Source organism: Mobula birostris, chromosome 12 (assembly GCF_030028105.1).
Source record: "Mobula birostris isolate sMobBir1 chromosome 12, sMobBir1.hap1, whole genome shotgun sequence".
Lineage (NCBI taxonomy): Eukaryota > Metazoa > Chordata > Chondrichthyes > Myliobatiformes > Myliobatidae > Mobula > Mobula birostris.
In genome coordinates, this window is record NC_092381.1 from 116,410,006 (window position 1) to 116,420,005 (window position 10,000).

The window sequence follows — 10,000 nt, forward strand, 5'->3', positions numbered from 1 at the left end:
CCCGCCCGAAAGTCCCAAGTTGTGACTCGAGACATCGGGTAGGCGCGGGGAGCTCCGGTGGTCCGGCCGAAAATGCCGCCGCCCGGCCGGCACAGCCCTCCGAATCGGTCCCCAGGCGGACTTCCGCCAGTGGGAATTGGTCCGAAAATTCGTACGGGCAAAGTTGAGATTCGGCCGTAAATGCCGCCACGCGGCCCGGGTTAACGATGTGGGGAGGCCCGTGCCGCCTGTCGACCACTCCTCGGTGATCGTGAAAACCGCCTCCCCATATATCTGCAGGAACCCCGCCAATGCCCCCGTACAGAAATCGCATGTGTCAAAGGGGCGGCCGAACTGGACCCCGGCGGCCGGGGCTCTGGAACTCCCGGCCGGCAGTGGCCGGCAAATCCGACCCGCATCCGGACTTCCGAGCCAGACTTGGTTAACGAATTGCACCTGGGTAACCAAAACTCAACTGGACCACCCGATCTCCGGACACATGGTTCAAGCTCACACACCCACACGCCCACCCACCCACCCACCGCGCGGGCCCCGTGCGCCGTAGCATTGGAAGAGGTGGGCTGCGCCAGCTGGTTTTTTTTATCGAATTGTCAGGGTCCGGTCGGGTTAAGGATTTGACAGGGCCAGCTTGACGAAATTCAGTGCGGCGCGGGTAAACGGCGGCAGTAACTATGACTCTCTTAAGGTAAGGAGGGGGGGGCCCATGGGCCAGCAAGGAGTTTCTGATGAACATCGGCCGGGACATTTTGACGGCGGGGCAAGAACTAGTTGTTATTGAGGGCGAAGGGTTTGTCCTCAGCTGGTTGATTGTCGAATTGTCGGGACTGCCGGGCCGGTTAACGATTTGCCCGGCCGGCTTGGTTAACCATTTGCCCGAGCAGGGTTGGCTAACGCATTGTCAGGAGCGTGCGCGGTTGGTTCACGAAACTGCCTGTTCCGGGTTTCTAGAGCGTTGTCAGGCCCGGCCGGCCGGGTTAGCGGGTTGCCAGACCCAACTTGAGGAAATTCAGTGCGGCGCGGGTAAACGGCGGGAGTAACTATGACTCTCTTAAGGTAAGGAGGGGGGCCCATGGGCCAGCAAGGAGGTTCTGATGAACATCGGCCGGGACATTTTGACGGCGGGGCAAGAACTAGTTGTTATTGAGGGCGAAGGGTTTGTCCTCAGCTGGTTGATTTTCGAATTGTCGGGACTGCCGGGCCGGTTAACGATTTGCCCGGCCGGCTTGGTTAACCATTTGCCCGAGCCGGGTTGGTTACCGAATTGTCAGGGTTGGGCTTGGTTAACCATTTGCCCGAGCCGGGTTGGTTAATGAATTGCCATGGCCGGGTTGGTTAACGAATTGTCGGTTTTGGGCTTGGTTAACGACTTGACCGTGCAGGGTTGGTTAACGCCTTGTCAGGAGCGTGCGCGGTTGGTTCACGAAACTGCCTGTTCCGGGTTTCTAGAGCGTTGTCAGGCCCGGCCGGCCGGGTTAGCGGGTTGCCAGACCCAACTTGACGAAATTCAGTGCGGCGCGGGTAAACGGCGGCAGTAACTATGACTCTCTTAAGGTAAGGAGGGGGGCCCATGGGCCAGCAAGGAGGTTCTGATGAACATCGGCCGGGACATTTTGACGGCGGGGCAAGAACTAGTTGTTATTGAGGGCGAAGGGTTTGTCCTCAGCTGGTTGATTGTCGAATTGTCGGGACTGCCGGGCCGGTTAACGATTTGCCCGGCCGGCTTGGTTAACCATTTGCCCGAGCCGGGTTGGTTACCGAATTGTCAGGGTTGGGCTTGGTTAACCATTTGCCCGAGCCGGGTTGGTTAATGAATTGCCATGGCCGGGTTGGTTAACGAATTGTCGGTTTTGGGCTTGGTTAACGACTTGACCGTGCAGGGTTGGTTAACGCCTTGTCAGGAGCGTGCGCGGTTGGTTCACGAAACTGCCTGTTCCGGGTTTCTAGAGCGTTGTCAGGCCCGGCCGGCCGGGTTAGCGGGTTGCCAGACCCAACTTGACGAAATTCAGTGCGGCGCGGGTAAACGGCGGCAGTAACTATGACTCTCTTAAGGATAAGGAGGGGGGGCCCATGGGCCAGCAAGGAGTTTCTGATGAACATCGGCCGGGACATTTTGACGGCGGGGCAAGAACTAGTTGTTATTGAGGGCGAAGGGTTTGTCCTCAGCTGGTTGATTGTCGAATTGTCGGGACTGCCGGGCCGGTTAACCATTTGCCCGGCCGGCTTGGTTAACCATTTGCCCGAGCAGGGTTGGCTAACGCATTGTCAGGAGCGTGCGCGGTTGGTTCACGAAACTGCCTGTTCCGGGTTTCTAGAGCGTTGTCAGGCCCGGCCGGCCGGGTTAGCGGCTTGCCAGACCCAACTTGACGAAATTCAGTGCGGCGCGGGTAAACGGCGGGAGTAACTATGACTCTCTTAAGGTATGGAGGGGGGCCCATGGGCCAGCAAGGAGTTTCTGATGAACATCGGCCAGGACATTTTGACGGCGGGGCAAGACGTAGTTGTTATTGAGGGTGAAGGGTTTGTCCTCAGCTGGTTGATTGTCGAATAGTCGGGGCTGCCGGGCCGGTTACCGATTTGCCCGGCCGGCTTGGTTAACCATTTGCCCGGGCAGGGTTGGTTAACGAATTGTCAGGGTTGGGCTTGCTTAACCATTTGCCCGGGCCGGGTTGGTTAGCGAATTGCCATGGTTGGGTTGGTTAACGAATTGTCGGGTTTGGGCTTGGTTAACGATTTGCCCGAGCAGGGCGGGTGAACGCATTGTCAGGAGCGTGCGCGGTTGGTTCACGAAACTGCCTGTTCCGGGTTTCGAGAGCGTTGTCAGGCCCGGCCGGCCGGGTTAGCGGGTTGCCAGACCCAACTTGACGAAATTCAGTGCGGCGCGGGTAAACGGCGGGAGTAACTATGACTCTCTTAAGTCTCTTAAGGAGGGGGGGCCCATGGGCCAGCAAGGAGTTTCTGATGAACATCGGCCGGGACATTTTGACGGCGGGGCAAGAACTAGTTGTTATTGAGGGCGAAGGGTTTGTCCTCAGCTGGTTGATTGTCGAATTGTCGGGACTGCCGGGCCGGTTAACGATTTGCCCGGCCGGCTTGGTTAACCATTTGCCCGAGCCGGGTTGGTTACCGAATTGTCAGGGTTGGGCTTGGTTAACCATTTGCCCGAGCCGGGTTGGTTAATGAATTGCCATGGCCGGGTTGGTTAACGAATTGTCGGGTTTGGGCTTGGTTAACGACTTGACCGTGCAGGGTTGGTTAACGCCTTGTCAGGAGCGTGCGCGGTTGGTTCACGAAGAGTGGGGGGCCCATGGGCCAGCAAGGAGTTTCTGATGAACATCGGCCGGGACATTTTGACGGCGGGGCAAGAACTAGTTGTTATTGAGGGCGAAGGGTTTGTCCTCAGCTGGTTGATTGTCGAATTGTCGGGACTGCCGGGCCGGTTAACGATTTGCCCGGCCGGCTTGGTTAACCATTTGCCCGAGCCGGGTTGGTTACCGAATTGTCCGGGTTGGGCTTGGTTAACCATTTGTACGAGCCGGGTGGGTTAGTGAATTGCCATGGCCGGGTTGGTTAACGCAGTTTCAGGGTTGGGCTTGATTAACGATTTGCCCGAGCAGGGTTGGCTAACGCATTGTCAGGAGCGCGCGCGGTTGGTTCACGAAACTGCCTGTTCCGGGTTTCTAGAGCGTCGTCAGGCCCGGCCGGCCGGGTTAGCGGGTTGCCAGACCCAACTTGACGAAATTCAGGGCGGCGCGGGTAAACGGCGGGAGTAACTATGACTCTCTTAAGGTAAGGAGGGGGGCCCATGGGCCAGCAAGGAGTTTCTGATGAACATCGGCCGGGACATTTTGACGGCGGGGCAAGAACTAGTTGTTATTGAGGGCGAAGGGTTTGTCCTCAGCTGGTTGATTGTCGAATTGTCGGGACTGCCGGGCCGGTTAACGATTTGCCCGGCCGGCTTGGTTAACTATTTGCCCGGGCCGGGTTGGTTAACTAATTGTCAGGGTTGGGCTTGGTTAACCATTTGCCTGAGCCGGGTTGGTTAATGAATTGCCATGGCCGGGTTGATTAACGCATTGTCAGGGTTGGGCTTGGTTAACGATTTGCCCGAGCAGGGCGGGTGAACGCATTGTCAGGAGCGTGCGCGGTTGGTTCACGAAACTGCCTGTTCCGGGTTTCTAGAGCGTTGTCAGGCCCGGCCGGCCGGGTTAGCGGGTTGCCAGACCCAACTTGACGACATTCAGTGCGGCGCGGGTAAACGGCGGGAGTAACTATGACTCTCTTAAGGTAAGGAGGGGGGCCCATGGGCCAGCAAGGAGTTTCTGATGAACATCGGCCGGGACATTTCGACGGCGGGGCAAGACGTAGTTGTTTTTGAGGGCGAAGGGTTTGTCCTCAGCTGGTTGATTGCCGAATTGTCGGGACTGCCGGGCCGGTTACCGATTTGCCCGGCCGGCTTGGTTAACCATTTGCCCGAGCCGGGTTGGTTAGTGAATTGCCATGGCCGGGTTGGTTAACGCAGTTTCAGGGTTGGGCTTGATTAACGATTTGCCCGAGCAGGGTTGGCTAACGCACTGTCAGGAGCGTGCGCGGTTGGTTCACGAAACTGCCTGTTCCGGGTTTCTAGAGCGTTGTCAGGCCCGGCCGGCCGGGTTAGCGGGTTGCCAGACCCAACTTGACGACATTCAGTGCGGCGCGGGTAAACGGCGGGAGTAACTATGACTCTCTTAAGGTAAGGAGGGGGGCCCATGGGCCAGCAAGGAGTTTCTGATGAACATCGGCCGGGACATTTTGACGGCGGGGCAAGAACTAGTTGTTATTGAGGGCGAAGGGTTTGTCCTCAGCTGGTTGATTGTCGAATTGTCGGGACTGCCGGGCCGGTTAACGATTTGCCCGGCCGGCTTGGTTAACTATTTGCCCGGGCCGGGTTGGTTAACTAATTGTCAGGGTTGGGCTTGGTTAACCATTTGCCTGAGCCGGGTTGGTTAATGAATTGCCATGGCCGGGTTGATTAACGCATTGTCAGGGTTGGGCTTGGTTAACGATTTGCCCGAGCAGGGCGGGTGAACGCATTGTCAGGAGCGTGCGCGGTTGGTTCACGAAACTGCCTGTTCCGGGTTTCTAGAGCGTTGTCAGGCCCGGCCGGCCGGGTTAGCGGGTTGCCAGACCCAACTTGACGACATTCAGTGCGGCGCGGGTAAACGGCGGGAGTAACTATGACTCTCTTAAGGTAAGGAGGGGGGCCCATGGGCCAGCAAGGAGTTTCTGATGAACATCGGCCGGGACATTTCGACGGCGGGGCAAGACGTAGTTGTTTTTGAGGGCGAAGGGTTTGTCCTCAGCTGGTTGATTGTCGAATTGTCGGGACTGCCGGGCCGGTTAACGATTTGCCCGGCCGGCTTGGTTAACCATTTGCCCGAGCCGGGTTGGTTACCGAATTGTCAGGGTTGGGCTTGGTTACCCATTTGCCCGAGCCGGGTTGGTTAATGAATTGCCATGGCCGGGTTGGTTAACGCAGTTTCAGGGTTGGGCTTGATTAACGATTTGCCCGAGCAGGGTTGGCTAACGCACTGTCAGGAGCGTGCGCGGTTGGTTCACGAAACTGCCTGTTCCGGGTTTCTAGAGCGTTGTCAGGCCCGGCCGGCCGGGTTAGCGGGTTGCCAGACCCAACTTGACGACATTCAGTGCGGCGCGGGTAAACGGCGGGAGTAACTATGACTCTCTTAAGGTAAGGAGGGGGGCCCATGGGCCAGCAAGGAGTTTCTGATGAACATCGGCCGGGACATTTTGACGGCGGGGCAAGACGTAGTTGTTTTTGAGGGCGAAGGGTTTGTCCTCAGCTGGTTGATTGCCGAATTGTCGGGACTGCCGGGCCGGTTAACGATTTGCCCGGCCGGCTTGGTTAACCATTAGCCCGAGCCGGGTTGGTTACCGAATTGTCAGGGTTGGGCTTGGTTAACCATTTGCCCGAGCCGGGTTGGTTAATGAATTGCCATGGCCGGGTTGGTTAACGCAGTTTCAGGGTTGGGCTTGATTAACGATTTGCCCGAGCAGGGTTGGCTAACGCACTGTCAGGAGCGTGCGCGGTTGGTTCACGAAACTGCCTGTTCCGGGTTTCTAGAGCGTTGTCAGGCCCGGCCGGCCGGGTTAGCGGGTTGCCAGACCCAACTTGACGACATTCAGTGCGGCGCGGGTAAACGGCGGGAGTAACTATGACTCTCTTAAGGTAAGGAGGGGGGCCCATGGGCCAGCAAGGAGTTTCTGATGAACATCGGCCGGGACATTTTGACGGCGGGGCAAGACGTAGTTGTTTTTGAGGGCGAAGGGTTTGTCCTCAGCTGGTTGATTGCCGAATTGTCGGGACTGCCGGGCCGGTTAACGATTTGCCCGGCCGGCTTGGTTAACCATTTGCCCGAGCCGGGTTGGTTACCGAATTGTCAGGGTTGGGCTTGGTTAACCATTTGCCCGAGCCGGGTTGGTTAATGAATTGCCATGGCCGGGTTGGTTAACGCAGTTTCAGGGTTGGGCTTGATTAACGATTTGCCCGAGCAGGGTTGGCTAACGCACTGTCAGGAGCGTGCGCGGTTGGTTCACGAAACTGCCTGTTCCGGGTTTCTAGAGCGTTGTCAGGCCCGGCCGGCCGGGTTAGCGGGTTGCCAGACCCAACTTGACGAAATTCAGTGCGGCGCGGGTAAACGGCGGGAGTAACTATGACTCTCTTAAGGTAAGGAGGGGGGCCCATGGGCCAGCAAGGAGTTTCTGATGAACATCGGCCGGGACATTTTGACGGCGGGGCAAGAACTAGTTGTTATTGAGGGCGAAGGGTTTGTCCTCAGCTGGTTGATTGTCGAATAGTCGGGGCTGCCGGGCCGGTTACCGATTTGCCCGGCCGGCTTGGTTAACCATTTGCCCGGGCCGGGTTGGTTAACGAATTGTCAGGGTTGGGCTTGGTTAACCATTTGCCCGGGCCGGGTTGGTTAGCGAATTGCCATGGTTGGGTTGGTTAACGAATTGTCGGGTTTGGGCTTGGTTAACGACTTGACCGTGCAGGGTTGGTTAACGCCTTGTCAGGAGCGTGCGCGGTTGGTTCACGAAACTGCCTGTTCCGGGTTTCTAGAGCGTTGTCAGGCCCGGCCGGCCGGGTTAGCGGCTTGCCAGACCCAACTTAACGAAATTCATTGCAGCGCGGGTAATCGGCGGGAGTCGCTTGGTTAACGTTATGGCCGGGCCAGGCTGGTTAATCAATTGTCCAGGCCCGGTTGGTTACCCAATTGGCCAGGCCGGGGTGGATAACGAATTGGCCAGTCTCGGTTGGTTAACCAATTGCCCGGGCCGGGCCGGGTTGGTTAACGAATTGTCCGGGTCAGACTGGTTAATGAATTGGCATGTCCGAGTAGGTTAACGAATTGCCAGAGCCAGCTTGGTTAACGAATTGTCCGGCTGGGTTGGTGCACTCATTGCCAGGACAGGGTTGTTCAATGAATTGTCCGTTCCCAGTTGGTTCACGAATTGGCAAGGCCAGGGTGGTTAAGGAATTGTCCGGGCCAGGTTGGTTAACGAATTGCCCGTCCTGGCTGGTTAACGAATTGTCAGGGTCAGGTTGGTTAACGAATTGCCATGGCCGTGTAGGTTAACGAATTGCCAGAGCCAGCTTGGTTAACGAATTGTCCGGCCGGGTTGGTTAACGAATTGTCCGTTCCCAGTTGGTTCACGAATTGGCAAGGCCAGGGTGGTTAAGGAATTGTCCGGGCCAGGTTGGTTAACGAATTGCCCGTCCTGGCTGGTTAACGAATTGTCAGGGTCAGGTTGGTTAACGAATTGCCATGGCCGTGTAGGTTAACGAATTGCCAGAGCCAGCTTGGTTAACGAATTGTCCGGCCGGGTTGGTTAACGAATTGTCCGTTCCCAGTTGGTTCACGAATTGGCAAGGACAGGGTGGTTAACGAATTGTCCGGCCGGGTTGGTGCACTCATTGCCAGGACAGGGTTGGTTACCGAATTGTCCGTTCCCAGTTGGTTCACGAATTGGAAAACCAGGGTGGTTAAAGTATTGTCCGGGCCTGGTTGGTTAACGAATTGCCCGTCCTGGTTGGTTAACGAATTGTCCGGGTCAGGTTGGTTAACGAATTGCCAGGGTCTGGTTGGTTACCGAATTGTCCGGCCGGGTTGGTGCACTCATTGCCAGGACAGGGTTGGTTGACGAATTGCCCGTCCTGGTTGGTTAACGAATTGCCAGGGTCTGGTTGGTTACCGAATTGTCCGGCCGGGTTGGTGCACTCATTGCCAGGACAGGGTTGGTTGACGAATTGCCCGTCCTGGTTGGTTAACGAATTGCCAGGGTCTGGTTGGTTACCGAATTGTCCGGCCGGGTTGGTGCACTCATTGCCAGGACAGGGTTGGTTAACGAATTGTCAGGGTCAGGTTGGTTAACGAATTGCCATGGCCGGGTAGGCTAACGAATTGCCAGAGCCAGCTTGGTTAACGAATTGTCCGGCCGGGTTGGTTAACGAATTGTCCCGGCCAGGTTGGTTAACGAATTGCCAGAGCCAGCTTGGTTAACGAATTGTCCGGCCGGGTTGGTGCACTCATTGCCAGGACAAGGTTGGTTAACGAATTGCCCGGTTCCGAATGGTTAACGAATTGCCCGGTCCCGTTCGGTTCACGAATTGCCCGCCCGCTGATTGTTAACTTTTCGCACCGGCGGGGGATGGCTTGGGTAACGAGCCTCCAAGATCTGTCGGTTAACCATTTGCCCGGTGGCAATTCGTTAACCAAGTCCGCTCCGGAAGTCTGGATGGGGGTCGGATTTGCCGGCCGAGGCCGACCCGGAGTTCCAGAGGCTCGGCCGCCGGGGTCAGATTCGGCCGCCCCTTTGACACATGCAATTTCTGTACGGGGGCATTGGCGGGGTTCCTGCAGATATATAGGGAGGCCGTTTTCACGAGTTGTTGAAGTATTCGGTAGATGGCACCGGCCTCCCCAATTGGTTAACCCGGGCCACGCGGCAGCTTTTCCGCACGATTCCGAAGATTGCCGGTATGGATTTTCGGACAAATACCCAATTGCGGAAGTCTGTCAGCGGGACCTATTCGCAGGCCCATGCCGGCCGAGGGGCGGCATTTTCCGTATGACTACCGGTGCTCCGGCCGCCGAATGGAAACCTTGCCCGAATGAATTTCTGACAAAGTCCCGAGGCGGGAGCCAGTAAGGGGACGTATTCGGCGGGCCGTGCCGGCCGAGCGGCGGCATTTTCGGAGGGACAACCGCAGGTCCCGCCGTCGATCCGAGACCTTGGCTGAAGAGTCGAAAGTAATCTAAGTCCCGACTCGGAAGTCAGAATGAAGGCGACTTCGGGGCCCTCCTGCCGACCGAGGCGGCCGATCGACGGCGGCACTACCGGAGGGCCGCCCGCCGAGCCAGCCGCGTGCCCTCGGCGCCACGCCGGTTAACCAATTGCCGTCGGAAGCCTGTGAAGGTCGGATCTGCCCCGTCGGGCGGGCCCGAGGTCCCCCGCGACCGGCATGAGCTCCGGGCGTCGTGCCGCCGGTTTGACACATGTCATTGTTGCACGGTCTGTCGCGGCTCTGGTTAACGAGTTAGGCCCGGAAGTCACTATGGGGGTCGGATTTGCCCCGCCTGGCGGGGCCAGAGTGCGACCTTCCCGGCAGGACTTCCGGGAGGCATCCCGCCGACTTGACACATGCAATTTCTGTACGGGGGGATTGGCGGGGTTCCCGGAGATTTACGGGAACACGTTTTCCAGACACACTTAGCAGGGTGACTAGTGGTACGGTTGACACAGTGCAGAGTTCTAAGTGAGCCTTACTCAATTGTGACTCAGTAAGCGGGAGGCCGGGCGAGCTCCGACTTACAATGATAAAAGCTTTTTTTCGCTATTTCCGAAAAAAATGACAAAGTCCAAGAACGCAGCGGGGGCTGCGGACAGACAGAGTCTGAGCGCGGACCGCGGGCGGCGGCCGGCAGACCGACGGTGGCAAAAGCTT